The 22,327-nt window shown below is 24.9% G+C and overlaps 1 long non-coding RNA gene across 1 annotated transcript; it reads right to left on the minus strand.

The window, feature by feature from the left end:
• Positions 1–8,480: 8,480 nt before the first annotated feature.
• On the minus strand, positions 8,481–10,094 carry LOC102654106. Its single transcript, XR_003305704.1, has 2 exons — positions 9,766–10,094; positions 8,481–8,614 (listed from the first exon to the last, which is right to left on the minus strand). It is a non-coding gene; the product is annotated as an uncharacterized LOC102654106 (long non-coding RNA).
• Between the last annotated feature and the right edge of the window lie 12,233 nt (positions 10,095–22,327).

Consider the following 22,327-nt stretch of genomic DNA (forward strand, 5'->3'; position numbering starts at 1 on the left):
TCAAATCTTACGTTAATTTTGGGATACTCTACATATGAATAATCATTTGAAAATTTATTTTTCAAATTAAAATAAACAAGAGGATAATCAAGCTTCATTTCTGAACGATAGACTATATGTATATAAAGGGTGTCTCAAAATTAACGCAAGATTTGAATTAAATATAATTTTGGGACACCCTAAATATAAATAATCGTTTGAAAATTTATTTTTCAAATTAAAATAAACAAGAGGATAATCAAGTTTCATTTCTGAACGATAGACTATGTGTGTATATAAAGGGTGCCTCAAAATTAATTTGAATTGAATATAAAAGAGAGATTTTAGTCTTTGGATATTTATTTCTTAAGTGAATCATAAAGTAATTATAGAATAATTATTTATGACTCTCACCTGTCAAACTGTTCTTTTTTCAGGGTTGCCAACAACTTAATGCAAAAATGGCGGCAAATTCTACATATGAATAATCGTTTGAAAATTTATTTTTCAAGTTAAAATTATATAGACTGTGTATATATAAATTTTCAAACGATTATTCATATTTAGGGTGTCCCAAAATTATATTTAATTCAAATCTTGCGTTAATTTTGGGACATATGAATAATTGTTTGAAAATTTATTTTTCAAATTAAAATAAACAAGAGGATAATCAAGCTTCATTTCTGAACAATAGACTATGTGTATATATAAAGGGTGTCCCAAAATTAATTTGAATTAAATATAAAAGAGAGTTTCTAGTCTTTGGATATTTATTTCTTAAGTGAATCATAAAGTAATTATAGGATAATTATTTATGACTCTCACTTATCAAACTGTTTTTTTTTCAGGGTTACCAACAACTTAATGCAAAAATGGCGGCAAATTCTACATATGAATAATCGTTTGAAAATTTATTTTTCAAATTAAAATAAACAAGAGAATAATCAAGCTTCATTTCTGAACGATAGACTATGTATATATAAAGGGTGTCTCAAAATTAACGCAAGATTTGAATTAAATATAATTTTGGGATACCCTAAATATAAATAATCGTTTGAAAATTTATTTTTCAAGTTAAAATAAACAAGAGGATAATCATGCTTCATTTCTGAACGATAGACTATGTGTATATAAAGGGTGTCTCAAAATTAACACAAGATTTGAATTAAATAATAATAAAAGAGAGTTTTTAGATATTTATTTCTTAAGTGAATCATAAAGTAATCATAGGATAATTATTTATGACTCTCACTTGTCAAACTGTTTTTTTTTTCAGGGTTGCCAACAACTTAATGCAAAAATGGCGGCAAATTCTACATATGAATAATCGTTTGAAAATTTATTTTTCAAATTAAAATAAACAAGAGAATAATCAAGCTTCATTTCTGACCTGGATAGCTCTTGCTCAAACGATTCTTTCCTTTACCAATCCTGTATGTAAAACAATCGTCCTCTTCTTCAGATTCAAACACGATGACACGAAAATCCCCACGAACGAGGCCGATCCATTCCACGGATAAAAGAAGAAAAAAAAGTGTAATCCTCCCTCGGGGAGGCTCCGTTCGCGAGGAGAGAAAGTGTCCATTAACTTTGGCCGCCCTTTTAACGCATCGTCGTCCACGCCGATCTTCTCCTTCGACGCGTGACGAGCTACCCTCCCCCCCTCCATTTATTTTCGCGTTGTCACCATATCCTCTCCATCTCCTCCTTTGGAAGATCGTGGCTCGATGGAAAGCCACACGTATATATGTGTGTATATATTTCATCAAGGAAGACAGGAGGACGGAAACGGGGCTCGGCCAAAGGGCGGAAATGGCGGCCACGGAGAAGTATAAATCGAATCGCGCGCACGCCCTTTAAATTCCACGGCGCCCATCGGATTCTATCGGATGCGGTGGAGTACGAGCCGGAAAATGGCAATAATTTCGGAAGGAGAATCGAGATGGGGCGCCCCCTTCGCCTCTTAAAATCGAGAGAGGGAATTATATATTTCCAATTCTGAGTGTTTTGAAAGGAACAATTGAAAGATTGTACTTTGGACGTTTAAGAAAGAGTGAAGGAATTCTGAGTTTTTTTTTTTAGATTCAATCTAAATTGAAATGGCGTTCATCAATCCTTTCAAAAAGACTGTGAAGTATTTTTAAAGTTAAATATACAAATGTTCCAGAATCAGTGATATGGAAAAGTATAATTATAATAAAATTATTGGAATAGTATTTAGAAAAATTTATTTACTAATTTCAAGAAAGTTTTGCTTATTATATAGAATATAATAAATTATAGAAATTTTATATAATTTCAAGTGAAAATTTCTTTTACAAATATAAATTTCCTAAAATCTATCTCAGTCTATATAATAGCCAAACTATGTATAAACTATGTATAAAAAATGTATATTATTTATAAATTACGATAAATTATTTCTAAATAATATCATATAATATTTATGTATAGAGAATAACGATAAGAACAAGAACAAACGGATGATTTCGATTACTTGTTAAAAAAATGGCATCGATCGGGGCACGCGAAATTTCATTAAAAAATTCACGAATGAAAAAGGAAAAAGGGAAAAGAAAAAACTGTTGGAATAATTCCGCCAGCCACTGTATCTATTATATCCTTTGGATAGGAGACAAGCAGAAACTGGATACGACGTATGCTAGTTTTCGAGAACGGGGCGCAAACTCTCCCGAGGGGGATGCCGACGAGGATATTGAATATCAGATCGCGTGTCCCCGGCGTGTTTATTCGCGCGGCGGCGAACGCGCGGCACAGGAAACAAAATCCTGTGTGCCCGAAGGGTGGTACACGATTGCGCGAGATCTTTTGTCGTGGGTGATTGAAAATAGGTGTAGGCCAAGTCGACGCCTGTTTTTCGCCACCCTCTTCGGGGACCACCCTTGCTGCTCTCGTTGTTGCTTCTCCTCTCTTCGTTGCACGTAGTCGTTCGATATGGATATATCGTATCGTAGATTAATATGAAAGTTGGCAATAAGAGTTTGGGAGGATTCCTTGGGAGAATTCGAAATAATCGAAATAACGTGAATTTTTTGATTCAGATTTTAGATTGTTCGAGAAGATTATATTATAGATTTTTTTTAAAAATTCTTTCTTCGAGTTCTTCTCTTGTCTCGTTTCGTTTCGAATATTTAGATTAGTTTAACTTGATACTGTGATGATTACTAGCGATTGTTAACTAGTGAGATTTATTTCTTTTTATTTTAGAAATATTTAAACGTATTTAATATCCAAAATTGATCTTTCAAAATTGTTGTTGAGTTTTATTATTATATTATATTGAATATTTATGATTTCATTTGAATTAGTTGTGATGCGACTACTAGCGCCACGCGATTGTTAACTAGTGAGATTTATTTCTTTTTATTTTAGAAATATTTAAACGCATTTAATATCTAAAATTGATCTTTCTTTCAAAATTGTTCTGGAATTTTATTATTATATTACATTGAATATTTATGATTTCATTTGAATTAGTTGTGATGTTACTACTAGCGCCACGCGATTGTTAACTAGTGAGATTTATTTCTTTTTATTTTAGAAATATTTAAACGCATTTAATATCTAAAATTGATCTTTCTTTCAAAATTGTTCTGGAATTTTATTATTATATTATATTGAATATTTATGATTTAATTTCATTTCTATGTCTCGTTTCATTTGAATTAGTTGTAACTTGATATTGAGATGCGACTAGTATATATATAGTATATATATAGTATAAAATAAATATAATGCTTATATTTATTTTTTTTAAAAATATTTAAACGCATTTAATATTCAAAATTAATCTTTCTTTCAAAATTGTTCTTGAATATATTATATTATATTGAATATTTATGATTTGATTTCATTTCTATGTCTCGTTTCATTTGAATTAGTTGTAACTTGATACTGTGATGCGACTACTAGCGCCACGCGACCATTATCTAGTCATACTCAATATAATGCTTACATATTTCTTTCTTTTTACTTTAAAAATATTTGAGCCATCTTTTGTACAAATTAATATTGAACTTACATAATTATTCTTGAACATATTATATTATATTGAATATTTATTTAATTTGGTTATTTATATTGATTTAATTTTATTTCTATGTCTCGTTTCATTTGAATTAGTTAACTTGATATTGTGATGCGACTAGTAATATAATGCTTATATTTATTTCTTTTAAAAATATTTAAACGCATTTAATATTCAAAATTAATCTTTCTTTCAAAATTGTTCTTGAATATATTATATTATATTGAATATTTATGATTTGATTTTATTTCTATGTCTCGTTTCATTTGAATTAGTTGTAATTTGATACTGTGATGCGACTACTAGCGCCACGCGAACATTATCTAGTGATGCCCAATATAATGCTTACATATTTATTTCTTTTTATTTTAAAAATATTTAAACGTATTTAATATTCAGAATTGATCTTTCAAAATTGTTCTTGAATATATTATATTAAATATTTTTGTATATAGATGTACTTATGTCTATTTTATTTTTATTTTTTAAAATTCTTTTTCCAAATTCTTCGTATTCTTCTTTTGTCTCATTAGTTTAAATACCCAATATAATGCTTACATATTTATTTCTTTTTATTTTAAAAATATTTGAGCCATTATTTTTTGTACAAACGCATTTAATATCCAGAATTGATCTCTTTTCAAAATTGTTCTTGAACATATTATATTATATTAAATATTTATGATTTAATTTCATTTCTATGTCTCGTTTCATTTGAATTAGTTATAACTTGATATTATGATGCCCAATATAATGCTTATATATTTATTTCTTTTTATTTTTAAAAATATCTAAAATTGATCTTTCTTTCAAAATTGTTCTTGAACATATTATATTATATTGAATATTTATGATTTAATTTCATTTCTATCATGTTTCATTTGAATATTTAGATTAATAACTTGATACGACTACTAGCGCCACGCGACCATTATCTAGTGATACTCAATATAATGCTTACATATTTCTTTCTTTTTACTTTAAAAATTTGAATCATTATCTTTTGTACAAACGCATTTAATATTGAACTTACATAATTATTCTTGAATATATTATATTATATTGAATATTTATTTAATTTTATTTCTATGTCTCGTTTCATTTGTTGCAACTTGATATTGTGATGCAACTAGTGATACCAATAATGCTTATATATTTATTTCTTTTTAAAAATATTTAAACACATTTAATACCTAAAATTGATCTTTCTTTCAAAATTGTTCTTGAATTTTATTATTATATTATATTGAATATTTATGATTTAATTTTATTTTTATATCTCGTTTCATTTGAATATTTAGATTAATTGTAACTTGATACTGATGCGACTACTAGCGCCACGCGACCATTAACTAGCGATACCCAATATAATACTTACATATTTATTTCTTTCTAAAATATTAATTTAAAATTCTTTAAAAATATTTAAACGCATTTAATATCCAAATTTGCTCTTTCAAAGTTCTTCTTTCAAATTTCTTGAACATATCATCAACTTCGAAATGATATTTACCAATTTTAAAAGTCTACTTGATAAATAAATAATAATAAATAAATTATTTCCAACGAAACTAAATAAGAATAATACTACTTTATCAAACATATAATTTTATATATTACACCAAGCTTCAAATAATACTTGAAAAACCTAGAATCATTTTCTAGAAACAAATTACTGAAAAACATTTCCACATCCCAATCACACATTGACAATCACCAATCCAGTCCAATATATATATACATATCCAATATTCTCCTCCGTGAAATTCACCTAATACCGAGAAATAGATATCCAGAATCCAATACAGAATCCACCCCTCGAACGGAGTCGCGGTCGCCGTTCTGGAAATCGACCCCTTTTCCAGATCCACAGGCGCACCGAGGATCCAGAAGGTCTCTGGTGTACGGTCAGGAGATCGTAGGTAGCTTTACAACGCGTTGTGCAGCTTGGCCTACACTGTGAGACAAATGGCGGCGGTTATCTCGCGAGAGAGCCTCGAAGGGAAAGATAAAGAGAAATATAATACGCAGAGAGCGAGAGAGAGAGAGAGAGAGAGAGAGAGAGAGAGAGAGAGAGAGAGAGGGTAAGGAAGATGGGATGAAAACATCGATTGCAGGGGCTTGTAACACCGCGGTACGAACAGAGGGATCAGGCGGTGCGATAAACCAAGCGGCCTGGAAAATGCCGGATCAAGGCCGCGATGTTTCAGCAAAAACTGTCTGGAATCGGTACAGTCGTGGCTCAAGAAGGACCTGGATAAAAAGGGAGAGCGGTGGATGAAGAAAGGGGAGGGAGAGAGAAGAGCTTCTTACTAACCTCCACACTGTCCTCTCCGCTTCGAATTGTGGAACGAAGCAAGGATGATGCATAGAAACCGATTTTGAGATAGGAGATGAGAGAGATAAATGAAAATAATGGAAAAAGTTTATACGAAGCGTGTAAATTGTGTGTATACGTAGATTAGGTTAGGTTAGATTGGTTAGGTTAGATTTAAGTTAGGTTAGGAAAGGAATTAATTAATTATTTTGGTAACGAGTAGTGTTTTAGAAGGGGTGGCATGAAATATTGAAGAATTTTATCAGTTTTTATTCGATCAAGTATAGACGTGTGCTATTTAATTTCGTTCTCGAATTGATTACAATCGTGTAGCCAACCACATTTATTCGATTATTTATAAAGGGATTTAAAATATCTGATTTAAAATCCAGTATATAATCTAATTTTGTAGAAACTTTATTTTATGTATGGAAGCAAATAAAAAAAAAGTCATTAAAAATGTATATCTATTGTCAATATTGAAATACTTTGTGAAAGGATTTATTAAAATTTTCAACAAACTCAAATATAATAAATGTGAGGAGATCAATTTGAATATTTCTAAAAAAACAAATTTTTTATAATTGGATAATAAAATCAAATAGGACATGTATTTATAACTTTTTTTTTTATTGATTTTATGTGCAAAATGTATCTTCTGAAACGATTTGCATATATTATGAAACACTTTGGATGTATATTCGTTGTATATATATCCGTTTACCCTTGTGGATTTTGCTTTCCTATTCCTTCTATATTCGCGAATCCCGATGGATTTATGAGAAAAGTAATGCGAATTAAACTGACGTTTGTTCCATCCCCTTCTACGTGTACGAGGTAAATGTTGGAAAGAGCTCACAAGATCGAAATGCAATGACACGGTGACACGAGTACTCTAGGGAGTGAGTCTATAGGGATGAAAATTTATTGAAAAATGGAACGAACGTGAAATTTATGCTACGTTATTGTATATGTATGATGAAAAATGATTTTGCACTATTTACATCAATGTTACGAAAATTTATCTGTAATGTAAAAAGTATTTTAATTCTGATTTCTCTTTCCTTACAATTACTACAATTTAAATTACGTAGAATATATAACTTGGAATTTTAAAAATTGAATTTGGACATCTATGAAAGAATGTATGAAACATGCGAATGAAAGCGCAATGAAGATTTTCATTTTTACCTTGCATTAGCAATTTATCGATCTTTGATAACTTGTTCCAAGAAAATTGGAAAGATAGAGAATGTTTGTATTAATAACTTATCGACCGTAGATAAATTACTCTATTAATATCATTAACAAACGAATGAAAATTAACCTTATCTGAGATTAATAATTTATCGACACTAATTATATTTTCGATAAAAATACAAAAAGAAAACAAAATAAATTCATTATTTAATATTCGTTTCTTATTTCTATATTTTATTAATTAATAAGCGATGCAAAGTGTATATAATAACTTGTGCAAAATTGTGATCTGAAATACCGATCGCGTAAAGAATTAAAACGAGATGCCCTCTATGATTTAGAATGATAAATGTACGATACATATTTAAATAAACCATAGAAATTGATAAAAAAAAATAAAAATATCTCTCTTATTATATTCGAGCAAGACTCTATACTAGGAATACTCCGACATTCGAGCTTGGTACACTATTTGCACACTCTAAATAATTTTTCAAAAGTTTTTCAAAACATTATTTTCAAGAATTTGCAAATTTTGATTACAAAATCTACTTGTCTTTTTGCATATTTAAAATATTATTTATTATATTGGTGAATAGTAATATTAAGAAAAATAAAATTATTACTTATTTTAGTTTGAAAATCAAAAAAATAAATTATGTAAGTAAAAATGAAATTAAAAATGATTTATTATGCTATGACATTATTTATTATTTATTTATTCGAATATTTTAAACATCTAATTTATATATTTATATTTATATTAAATATATTTTAGATTATTTCTTCACTTCAAATAATTAACTTGAAAAATTACTATCATTTAAAAACGCAAAATACAAAAAACCTAAATTAATAAATAAAATACAATAAAATATTACTATTCACGAATATAATAAATATCCATGGTTAAAAATTTATAATTAGATACCTATGTCGATTCGGACCTTTCATTATAGATGATTAGAGAAACAAAAATACAGATTTACCATTAGATACAAAGAATCTGTATTGCTATTGATGTTCACCCATGGGAAGTCATCAAGTCATCAAGTAGGAGAAAATGAAATCTGTATCAAAAAAAATCATGATTTATAACAAGATATATATAATGATTATTTTAAAAAAAATTGAAATAAGAAAAATAAAAGTCTAAATTGATGGAAAATATATAAAAATAATTATCTCTTTGTCTGATGGATGATTGCATCTTATGCACTGATTCTAATATGTAGCCGAAATGAATATTTAAAAAAAAAAAAATAAAATAAAAGACTAATGATGTTTAAATTACAATCGATAAACAAACACTGATTCTAATTTCGAGAGTACTTTTTATAATTACAATTAGAAGTGTGTTCTAAAAAATACTAAAAATACTTTCGAAATAAACACTGACTCTACCGATCGCATTGCACGTGATCACAATTTTCTGAAAAGAAGTTGTATTAGCAAAAAAAAAAAAAAAAAGAAGCAAAATGTTTTTTCAATATTTTACTTCTTTTTTTTATCAGCATTTGTTAAAGAAATTTTTATATCTCTGAAGCTATGAATTGAAAGTTCAATAATAAAAAAATAAATTATTTGAAATAAAAAAACATAATTTAAAATATTCGAAATAAAAATGTAATTTGTTTAATATTTTCTACTTTTATCATAATATTCTTAATAATTCATGTGTTAATGTATTAACGAATTACTTACCAAATATATGTATATATATATATCATTACAATAAAAAGAAAATAAAAATGTGTATATTTTGATATGAAAAATCAAATTACCACTTATCCGATTAGTTATTATATTAAACGATTATTATAGCGTCCATATTGAAATTTTTTCCTCCTCCTTATAATAAATTAATAATCTGCACAAAAAAATAATAAAATTTTTAGAATAAATATATAAAATGTTTGAAATGAGAACGTAATTGTATTAAAATAAGGCAATAAAGTCAAATTTTATTTTAGAAGTTGATCATATCTATTTCATGAATAATTTTAATAATAAAAAAAAATTGAATAAATTATTCCTCAAAAAATTATCAATTATAATAATATGTAATAAATAATATATATATATATATATATATATATATATATATATGTATATAATAAATTATTGAATAAATTAAATAACTAATAATATATTTTTAATATATAGAAAAAGTAAAATAATTAGAAAATAATAAAACGATATTACGCAATAAATTAATCACCTGAAGCGAAGCATCCAAACGGCACGACTTTCGATGGAAGAATGGCATCTCACACTGTGTTTCGATTATCGAATTGGATTAGAGACAAGATAGGCTTGAAGTTTGACAACAAATCGAAATATGTCGAGCGTCGTACAATCATGAATCAATTCTCCGAAAACAAAATACTTTCTGGTTTGAACGTAATATCAAAATAAATATAAAAACGATACATTCTACTTTCTCGATAAACAGAATTATAAGAAACATTTGCAGATAGACACGTTTAATATATAAGAATATATAAATTGATTAGAACAATTTCATTTAATTATTTTTATTTTTCTATGATTTTTCTATGAAAAAGAAAAAGAAAGTTATAATAATTATTATCTTCTGTTAATAAATAAAAAAATTAAATCTTACCATATTTACATAAAATTCGTGATACATAACCTATTACACCTTTGAAATCATTCCATTAATTATTCATTATTTAATTAAACGATAATCTGCATAAACATTAAAAATTAAAATTATAAAATAAATTTTATATTAAATAGTATTAAAATAAAACAATAATTAAATTCAAATCCGATTTCAGATGTATATTAAGAATTGCTGATAACGAGAGAAAATCAATTCAATTTTGATATAATAATACTTTGATAAATGATTTAACACACACATTTTAATTAAAAAAAGCACTAATAATCTATAAATTCACAATATTAAATTTATTTATATCACAAATTTATATATACATCTATATCGGTGTAATATATCTTCCCTCTATGATTTTTGACAAAAGACTAACATCATACGCATTGATTCGTCTAAATAGTGAAGTTTAGCGGTTTCCTGATTGGCTGAAGCAATACGATTTCTTATTCGCTTTAATTGCGCGAAAATATGAAATATAATTCAATTAATAATAATAATGAATAATTAATAATAAAGTTTAAAAATAAGAAATTCATCATAAAAATTAAAAATTAAAATATAAAAATTATTATATACTATATAAAATAATATAATTTGTTCAATTCTTTAATAAATTTAGTAATATAGTAAAAATTAAAACTTTTATTTCGTATCGTAATTATTTTCGATTATTGGCTATTTTCTTATAATTTATGATTATAATTATTTTTTTTTATAAAATATTTTAATAGAACTGTAAATTAAAAATTAATAATATAAAATTGTAAAATCAGATTTAATTTGTACTTGCAATTCGTAATAAATATATTAATTTTTAAATATTTTATTGTAATATATTATTAAATGTATATAAATTAATAATAAAAATCTAAAAATAATTGAATTATCAAAATCTTGTTGAATCTCATCGATCAATTAATTAACACGTATATTAATTGATAAGTTTCATATTTTATAGAATTATATAGAATTTTTGAAGAATAGAATAATGGATTAAATGTTGAATGATTCTTTGAATTTTAATTTAAATTCAATTTTCATAACAATTATTAAAAATTACAAATTAAATTAGAATTATCCTTTTTTATCCATTAATTTTTTTTCATATTATATCGTTATTTTCGATTGATCACTATCCTTTTAATCACTTTAATTTATAGTTATAAAACAGCTTATACCATATAAATAATCTATATTATAAATAATCTACAATTCTTTTTCACAAAATAATATTTAGAATGTCTTAATGCAATTATAATTCAAAAATTAATATCACAAAATTAAATGTAAATCTAATTTTAATTTGTAAAAATATCAATTGTTACATTTAAATTGTTAAAAAACGTGATAAAATATTATAAATAATAAAAATATGTCAATTTTTTATCGTAATACGTTATTGACGTTATAAATTAATAATAAAAATTAAAAAATTGCTAAATTATTCGTCATTGTACTCGAAAAATCAGATTTCGTGCAATCGGTAAATAACGTACGTGTTCGTCAATCTTCGTGACAGCGACAGCGATCTCATATACATACGAGGAACGACGCGATGCAGCGGTCATTTCTTAACGAACTTGCGTGTCGAGAGGATCGACGATATTTTAATTAAACTTTTAATTATTTTTTAATATTGAGAATATTTTTTAATCATTTATTGTTATAAAATTTATTTAACATCACTGTTATATATTATATATCAATATCATTTGTATATTTTATTTTTTAATTAATATTTATTCATTGCTTTATTTATTTAATTATTTACAGTTTCATTTATTTAAACATTTTATTTATTTGTTCTCATAATATATTTCTTAATTATATTTTAATTTATTTATTTGTTCACTTAGTCTTTTAGTTATTCATTTTTATATTTATTTCTTAATTTTTTAATTTATATTTTCACTTATTTATTTATTTTTTTTTATCTATATTCTATTTTTATTTCTTAATTTATTTTTTAATTTATACTTAGCATCGGTTTCCAAAATTCTTTTTTTTTCAAAATTTTGTCCACTTAAAAAAAAAAAATTTCATTAAAAAATTTTCGAAGTATTTTAAACTTAGAAACGTTTTATTATTTATTACGATGAAATTATAGAAACCGATGGCAAGCTAAGAACTATGCATACATTCAATTTAAATTTTGTATTATTTATTTAATTATTTTTCAGATTGGATTGCATGTAAAATCTATACAAGGATATTCTCGTCATTTTTATTTTATTTTTATGATAGAATATATAAATTCTTTGACAAAATTTTAATAAATTAATCCATTTCTTTTTTTCTTTTTAAATGAGAATATCCTTAATTTTTTAATTAATTAAATTAAATATGTATTATATACATGAGATTAATTGCAATAAATTTTGACAAATGTAAAAGATTCTTGTAAAGATTATTGTAAATATAATTGTACATTAATTTAAATAATTATTTTATTTTAGATTTAATTTTTAGATTTTTTTCAGATTTAATTTTTATATGATTAATTTTTTCTTTCTTTGAGAGAGTTATGTTATTTTATATTCTCTATTTTATATTTTATAATTTCTTTAAATTAATGATTAATTTCAATGTTTTTATCATTTAGATGGGTCTCGACGCGTAGTCACCTCTTCGTCGGTGAGACCCGGTAATTGCTATCATTTTTCCAAAAAGAAATTTTCTAAATTTATCAGAAATATTTCGAAATATTCACGAATATTAGATATATCGAAAAATGATGGTAAGCTAAGAACTACGCACATCTGCACTCCAGTCTTAAACATTACATTTATTTAATTCAATATTTTACTCAATTATCCAATCACAGACTGGACTGCAGGTATTGTTAAACATTGTAAAGAATATTCTCCCCAACTTAAAGCTAAAAATGAAAAAGATTTTATTTTAATTTCAAAAAATTCCCATATTTTCTATCCGAATCATTTCTTCGTTTTTCTTCCATAATTTATTCCCCTTCGTCGTTCGTTTTTTTCAGGAACACTGTCAAACTACGCGCCACGCGATCACTGGCAGATGTCGTTGGACGGGTGCTCTACTTCCGGTGGCCAGTCGAAGGTCCGCGCTTCGATCGATTGGCACCTTCGAGTGCTTGATCAGAGTTAGGTCTTGCAGTCGAATCTGTCTTTGTAATCCGGCTCCGGTGGACTAGAGTTTACGACTCTATGCTCCTTCCTGTGTCGTTGGGACAAGCGATTGGCTGTTAGACCGCCGTCGTAATCTTCGACTGGCCACGACTGGCAAGTATCATCCGTCTGGCGTAATTTCGTAAGTCCAGTGTTGTGAGTCGTGAGTGCGAGGGCGACAGTGATTCGTTTTTTTAATTTCTTCTTTATTTTATAAGTTCTTCTTCGATACTTGAATTGTTCTTTTGACTAGAGTTTTGGTTGATTTTATTTTCGAATTCTATTTCTTTCGAATATGGCATTTTTGTTTATAGTAAACGAATAGCTTATTCAATTTTTTCTTTTTTCGCTTTAAGTTAGGGTAGAGTATTCTCTGTTAAGCGTTATAGATTTAAGATTTAGTTATTAAGATAATTGTAAATAGTGTTAAGATGTAAATTAAGATAGATTTAAGCCTCGTCGTTGGACAACGTGGGATTGCGAGCGATAAATATTGCGATAAATGTAAAAAATTTTTGTAAAGATCATTGTATAATTGTATATTAATTTATTTACTTTTTTTCAGATTTATTTAATTTTTATATGTCATTTTTATTTTGTTTTGTATATATTTTTTAATTTAATTGATATTTGTCATTTATATTCTATATGTTTAATTTATATTTTATATGTTTTATATATTTCTAATTTATTTATATCGTTAATTTTATTATTTTGTTTTTATTATTTTTTAGGTGGGTCTCGATGCGTAGTCACCTCCTCGTGGTGAGACCTGGTAATTGACATCTTTTTCCAAAATTTTCCTTTTAAAAATTTTCTTTAAAAAAGAATACAATGAAAAATATTTTATTAAAAAGATTTAATAATTTTTGTTAGTAATTTTTTTTTGGAAAAGATGCCAAACTAAGAACTACGCTTTAATTCATTTTTCTGTATTCTAATTTAATTTTTCTAATTTAATGATTGTTTATATATTTATTTAATTTTTATATTGTATTATGTGTTTTAAATTTTTTTATTGTATATTTAATTCTGTTCAATTCGATTAATCTTCATATTAAATTAATTTTCATATTTAATTCTAAATTTATATTTTTCATAAATGAATTTTCACATATTTCAATATATAGGAAACGATAATTAATATTATATTATACAATGTTTTAATTTTCGCGCAATTAAGTAAATAGATTCTCATCGTTTTAGCCAATCAGAAAACTTGAAAAGTTTCAGCCAATAAGAAAACCTGTAATGCATGGCATCATATTTCTATCGAAAATCAAGTCGTATTGTTGGTGCAAGTGGTTTCAAGTGATTTTTAAGTGATGTAGGAAATATTTAATTCTATCTATTGTTATTTACTTATTATAGAATTTGTAGATTATATTAAACATTGTGAAAACAAAATTAATTAATCTTTCGAATTCTTTTTGTTTTTTCCTTCAATCGATTATTTGATTATTGAGGTTACCATTATTATTCATATTGCAATATTATATATTTTGCAGTCAAGATTTCAAATCATTATTGTTTTATTTCAATGTAACTTTAATTACATAAATTTATTTTTTTGTTTTGATTTTTATTTGTGCAGATTATAATTCGATTATAATAAGACATCGAAAAAATAATGCTGTATAGCATGTATATATCATGATTTATAGCTGATAATTTTCCTGCATAATAATATTTTATTTCTTTTTGTAAAAATATAAACATATTTGGAATAGACTTCTTTTATCTTTTTCTTCGTATTGAAAAATGGATGTATAGTAATTCGTCGTAATAAATTTTATTTCATCGAATTATTTCAGTAATATATATTCATTTTCCAGTGTATTTGATTGTATTTATATATATATATTTTTTTTCTTCTGTCTTTTTTTTTCTTTATACTTAAAACTAATAAATATTTTTTTTTATAATACTTTTTCAAGAAATTGAGATTCGTTCGTAACATGCTCGACGAGTTTCGATTTGTTGTCAAATTATCGAACGCGTTCTGTTATATTGAGTTGCGAGTTCAGTGTCGTATCGATAATTGTAGTGCTTAGACGTATTATTTTTCCGCAAAGCGTGATTTATCTATTAAATAAAATTTATTTTTTATTATTCATATATTAGTGTGTGTTATTGATATATGCTTGTTATCGTAATTAGAAATTTCTTTCGTGATTAAATTATTCTTTTTCTTTTATTTATCTATATTTTACCTATATTTTAATGGAATAGGTTAATGTTAAGAATATTTCATATTTTAATATTTTATAGAATGAAATTTATGCTTAATCGATATTTTATTTTAATATTTTTGGTTAATTTTATATATTTTATACATTTTATGCGTTTATTTGATAGTTTTGATTTTATTTCGTATAGGCTGTTAATTTTTGGGTTAGTTTCGAAGGCGAGAAAACTTCCAATATGGACGTCCACATGTTACGCAATGACGCAGTAAAATGTGATATTTTATACGTATATTATTTTTTTTTTTAGTTCATCCTATTAATGCAACTTCATTTTTCGAGAATTTTGTTTTGAAAAAATTTCTGTGATGGTATATAATGCTATTAGTAGAATCAGTATTCATTTCATAAAAGTTTCTTTACAATCCTTCTATAATCGCGAAATTAGAATCAATATTTGTTCACCGATTGTAATATAAATGGATTAATAATCTCTTATTTATTTATTTTTTCTTTTTTGAATATTTGTTTTTGATACAATCAATCAATGCATCAAGAGAATGAAATCATCATCAATCACACGAAGAGGTTATTATTCTTTTATATTTTCTTTCAAGTCATTAATTCTTTGTATTTTACTTACATATTTTTTAAAAAAAATTATATTTAATGTTTTTTTCTTTTTATTAAAGATATTGACTTTATTTAGATATTAGCTTTGAAATTACAAAACAAAATATTTGTGACTATTTGTTGATCATGTTGCAAGGCGGTTAATAGAATCAGTATTTTCTTCGTAAAAGTTTTTTTAAATCCTTAAATGGATAACGCGAAATTAGAATCAGTGCTTCACTCAAGAGGACAAGATCGTCCATTACTCGAACAGGTAACTATTTTTTATTCTATTCAAATTCTTCTTCATTCATTCATAGAATCATTAGATTTTAAAAACTTCGTTTTTTTTATTAAAAATCTCAATTTTTACCATTATTATATCACTCTAACGTTTATTATAATTTATTTATCTTTATTTAGCTTTATTTATTTTTATTTAGCTTCATAGTTTATTTAGTTTAAATGGGTCTCGATGCGTAGTCACCTCCTCGTGGTGAGACCTGGTAATTGGTATCATTTTTCAAAATTTTTCTTTTCAAAATTTTCTTTTAAAAAGAATATATAAAAATATTTTATTAGAAAGATTCAATAATTTTCATTAATAATTCTTTTTGAAAAAGATGCCAAGCTAAGAACTACACTTTAATTCATTTTTCTATATTCTAATTTAATTTTTCTAATTTAACGATTTTTTATATTTATTTATTATGTATTTATTATATATTATTATATATTTATTTAATTTTTATCTTAAATTTTTTTATTGTATATTTAATTCTGTTCAATTCGATTAATCTTCATATTAAATTAATTTTCATATTTAATTCTTATTATATTTTTCATAAATGAATCTTCATAGTATTTCAATATATAGGAAACTATAATTAATATTATATTATATAATGTTGTATTATATAATGTTTTAATTTTCGCGCAATTAAGTAAATAGATTCTTCATCGTTTTAGCCAATCAGAAAATTTGAAAAGTTTCAGCCAATAAGAAAACCTGTAATGCATGGCGTCATATTTCTGTCAAAAATCGTCAAGTCCTATTGTTGGTGCGAGTGGTTTCAAGTGATTTTCAAGTGATGCAGGAAATATTTAATTTTATCTATTTTATTTATTATTTATTTTATTATGGAATTTATAGATTATATTAAACATTGTGACAACAAAATTAATTAATTTTTCGAATTCTTTTTATTTTTTCTTTCAATCGAATATTTGATTATTGAGGTTACCAGTGTTATTCATATTGCAGTATTATATATTGTAATTTATAAATTTTGCAGTCAATATTTCAAATCATTATTGTTTTATTTCAATGTAATTTTAATTACATAAATTTATTTTTTTGTTTTGATTTTTATTTGTGCAGATTATAATGGGACATCGAAGAAATGATGTATAGCACATACATGTCATAATGATTCATAGCTAATAATTTTCCTGTATATTGCATAATAATATTTTGTTTCTTTTTGTAAAAATATAAACATATTTGGAATAAATTTTTTTTATTTTTTCTTCGTATTGAAAAATGGATGTAGAGTAATTCGTCGAAATAAATTTTATTTTGTCAAATTATTTCAGTAATATATATTCATTTTCCAAGTGTATTTGATTGTATATATATATATATTTTTTTTCCTTTGTCTTTTTTTTTATTATATTTAAAACTAATAAACTAATTAACTAAATTTTTTATTATAATATTTTTTCAAGAAATTTTATATTAATAATATTATTATATTATTAATATAAAATTATATATATAATATAATATTGGTTCGTAACATGCTCGACGAGTTTCGATTTGTTGTCAAATTATCGAACGCGTTCCCTTGTATCTCAATATTGAGTTGTGAGATCAGTGTCGTATCGATAATTGTAGTGCTTAGACGTGTTGTGTTCCCGCAAAGCGTGATTTATCTATTAAATAAAATTTATTTCCAAAATTGTTTTTTATTATTCATATATTAGTATGTATTATTAATATATGCTTGTTATCGTAATTAAAAATTTCTTTGGTAACTAAATTATTCTTTTTATTTTATTTATCTGTATTTTATCTGTATTTTAATGTAAGGTTAATGTTACGAATATTTCATATTTTAATATTTTGTAAAATGAAATTTATGCTTAATCAATATTTTATTTTAATATTTTTGGTTAATTTTATATATTTTATACATTTTATGCGTTTATTTGATAGTTTTGATTTTATTTCGTATAGGCTGTTAATTTTTGGGTTAGTTTCGAAGGCGGGAAAACTTCCAATATGGACGTCCATATGTTACGCAATGACGCAGTAAAATGTGATATTTTATACGTATATTATTTTTCTTTTAGTTCATCCTACTAATGCAACTTCATTTTTCGAGAATTTTGTTTTGAAAAAATTTCTGTGATGGTGTATAATGCTATTAGTAGAATCAGTGTTCATTTCATAAAAGTTTCTTTACAATTCTTCCATAATCGCAAAATTAGAATCAATATTTGTTCACCGATTGTAATATAAATGAATTAATAATCTCTTATTTATTTATTTTTTCTTTTTTGAATATTTGTTTTTAGCACAGAATGAATCAATGCATCAAGAGAATAAAATCATTATCAATCATACAAAGAGGTTATTATTCTTTCATATTTTCTTTCAAGTCATTAATTCTTTGTATTTTATTTACATATTTTTTAAAAAACATTACATTTAATGTTTTTTTCTTTTTATTAAAGATATTGACTTCATTTAGATATTAACCTTGAAATTACAAGACAAAATATTTGTGACCATGTTGTAATGCGGTTAATAGAATCAGTGTTTGTTTCCTAAAAGTTTTTTTAAATCCTTAAACGGATAACGCGAAATTAGAATCAATGCTTCACTCAAGAGGATAAGACGATCCATCACTCGATCAGGTAACTATTTTTTATTGTATTCAAGTTCTTCTTCATTTATAGAATTATTAGATTTTAAAAACTTCGTCTTTTTTATTAAAAATCTCAATTTTTACCACTATATTACTCTAACATTTATTATAATTTATTTATGTTTATTTAGCTTTATTTATTTTTATTTAGCTTCATAGTTTATTTAGCCTTAAATGGGTCTCGATGCGTAGTCACCTCCTCGTTGGTGAGACCTGGTAATTGGCATCGTTTTCCAAAATTTTCCTTTTCAAAATTTTCTTTAAAAAAGAATATAATGAAAAATATTTTATTAGAAAGATTCAATAATTTTTGATAGTAATTTTTTTTTTGGAAAAGGTGCCAAGCTAAGAACTACGCTTTAATTCATTTTTCTATGTTTCAGATTTCCCTAATTTAATGAAGTTTGTATTTCCTTTTTTTTTTATCATTACATATTTATTTAATATGTTACAATTACATATTTATTTAATTTCTATCTTAAATTCTTTTACGTTTTTAATTCTCTTCAATTTGATTAATTTTTATGTTAAATTAATTTTTGTATTTAATTTTTATTATTTATTTTTCATAAATGGAGCTTCGTAAAATTTCAATATATAGGAAACTATAATTAATGTTATATTATATAATGTTTTGATTTTCGCGCGGATAAGTAAATAAGTTTGCATTGTTTTAACCAATCAGGAAGCTTGTAAGAAAACCTGTACTACATGGCGTCGTACTTCTGTCGAAAATCATAGAGACGGAACGTATTACGGTGCGAGTGATCTCAATTACGCAGTAAGTACTTAATTCTATTTATTCTTACTTTATTGCGGAATTTATACACTATATTAAACATTGTGACTACAAAATTAATTAATCTTTCGAATTTCTTTGTGCTTTTTCCTTCAATCGACTATTTGATTGTGAGGTTACTGGTAATATATTGTATTGCATATATTGAGTTTTTTAATCAAGATTTCACATCATTATTGCTTTATTTTAAAATAATTTTAATTATATATATTTATTTTTCAGGTTTGATTTTTATTTATGCAAATTATAATTCGATTCTATTGGGATATCAAAGGAATAATGTTGTATGTGTAACATACACGTGTCATAATGATTTATAACTGATAATTTTTTTGTATATTAGGTAATAACATTTTATTTCTTTTCGTAAAAATAGACGTGTTTCGGATAGATTTCTTTTATTATTTTTCTTATTTATTTTTCTTTGTAATGAAAAATGAATGTACAGTAGTTCGTTGTAATATATTTTATTTCATCGAATTATTTCAATAATACATTATATTCATTTTCCAAATGTATTTAATTATTTTGTTTGTATAGATATGTATTTTTCTTTTGTCTCTTATACTTAAAATTATAAATATTTTTTATTATATTATTTTTTTAAGAAATTGAGATTTATGACAAGTTTCGATTTGTTGCTGAACTATCGATCATGTTCCTTTATATTTCGATAATCGAAATTGAGTGTGAAATATTACTGTCGTATCGATAATTGTAGTGCTTAGCTGTGTAGTGTTTCACTAAGTGTGTGATCTATTGCGTAGTATTTATTTCCATAATTATTTTTTATTGTTTATATATTAAGTGTGTGTTATTAATACATGTTTGTTATCGTAATTAGAAATTTCTTTGGTGATTAAATTATTCTTTTTCTTTCATTTATCTATTTTATCTGTATTTTAGTGTAACAGGTTAGTGTTACGAGTATTTCATATTTTAATATTTTATAAAATGAAATTTATGCTTAATCGATATTTTATTTTAATATTTTTGATTTTATATATTTTATACATTTTATGTCCTTATTTGATAGTTTTGATCATATTTTGTTAATTTTTGGGTTAGCTTCGAAAGCGGGAAAAATTCCAATATGGCCGCCATCGTAATGACGCAGTAAAATTTGATATTTTATGCGTATATCATTTTTCTTTTATCTCATCCTATTAATGCAACTTTATTTTCAGAGAATTTTATTTTGAAAACATATTTATGATCGCGTGCAATGCGATTGGTAGAATCAGTGTTTGTTTCGTAAAAGTTTCTTTATAATTCTTCGTAATCGCGAAATTAGAATCATGTTTATTCGCCGATTGTAATATAAACGAATATTAATAGTCTTTTATTTATTTATTTTTTTCTTTTTTAAATATTCGTTTTCGGTCCAGAGTAAAATCAGTGTTTCAAGAAATTAAGATGATCATCAATCACGCGAAGAGGTTATTATGCTTTCATATTTTCTTTCAATTTATTAATATTTTATTTATATAATTTTTGAGAAAAAAATTACATTTAATGTTTTTTTCTTTTTTTTAAAGGTAGACTTCATTTCATTAGTCTTGAAATTACAAGATAACGATATTTGTGATCGCGTGCAATGCGGTTAATAGAATCAGTGTTTGCTTCGTAAAAGTTTTTTTAAATCCTTTAATGGATAACGCGAAATTAGAATCAGTGCTTCTCTCAAGAGGACAAGATGATCATCCATCATTCGAACAGGTAATTATCTTTTATTCTATTCAAATTCTTCTTCTTCCATTCGTACGGAACCATTAGATTTTAAAATTTCAAGTCTTTGTATTAAAATCTCATATTATTATGTAATTCTAATAGAATTTTATCCTTTCTTATTACAATTTTTTTAAACAACTGAACCGTGTTTTTTTTAATTATGTTGTTCCATTTTTGTGTTACAGATGTTCACAACTATTTGCTACGACAATAGCCTTCTCGATTACTTCTTAATGGAAACATTCTTCGCTTCGAACGGTGAGTCGCATGCATTTATGCATTCCTTCGATCATTCAATCATGTCGTAGGATGAAAGATTCTAATCGACACGAATGATTGATTGTATACATAGAATTTTGCACGAGCACAGTGACCACAGGTACTTATACGAATTAATTGACTGCAAACATAATATATTTATCTTTTCATACATAATTATACATAAGAGATTTATAAAAATAAAATATTCTCATATTTATTTTATAGTTTAAAAAAATACTTTTCTCAATTTTTATTATTCGACTTATTAAACTTTATTTTATTATGAGAAAAAGAAATCAGAGAAATAAGGGAAATTTGAAAAAATATTATATTTGGTATTCATGTTAGAAAACAGAAAAATCATTCTGATTTTATTGAAGTCGATATTACAGAACATATGATATAAAATACTGCAAGATGTCGCGCCTGTTCTTTTTATCATCTATAATCTTATCCTGTGCTGAATCGATAATATTG

Source organism: Apis mellifera, linkage group LG11 (assembly GCF_003254395.2).
Source record: "Apis mellifera strain DH4 linkage group LG11, Amel_HAv3.1, whole genome shotgun sequence".
NCBI lineage: Eukaryota > Metazoa > Arthropoda > Insecta > Hymenoptera > Apidae > Apis > Apis mellifera.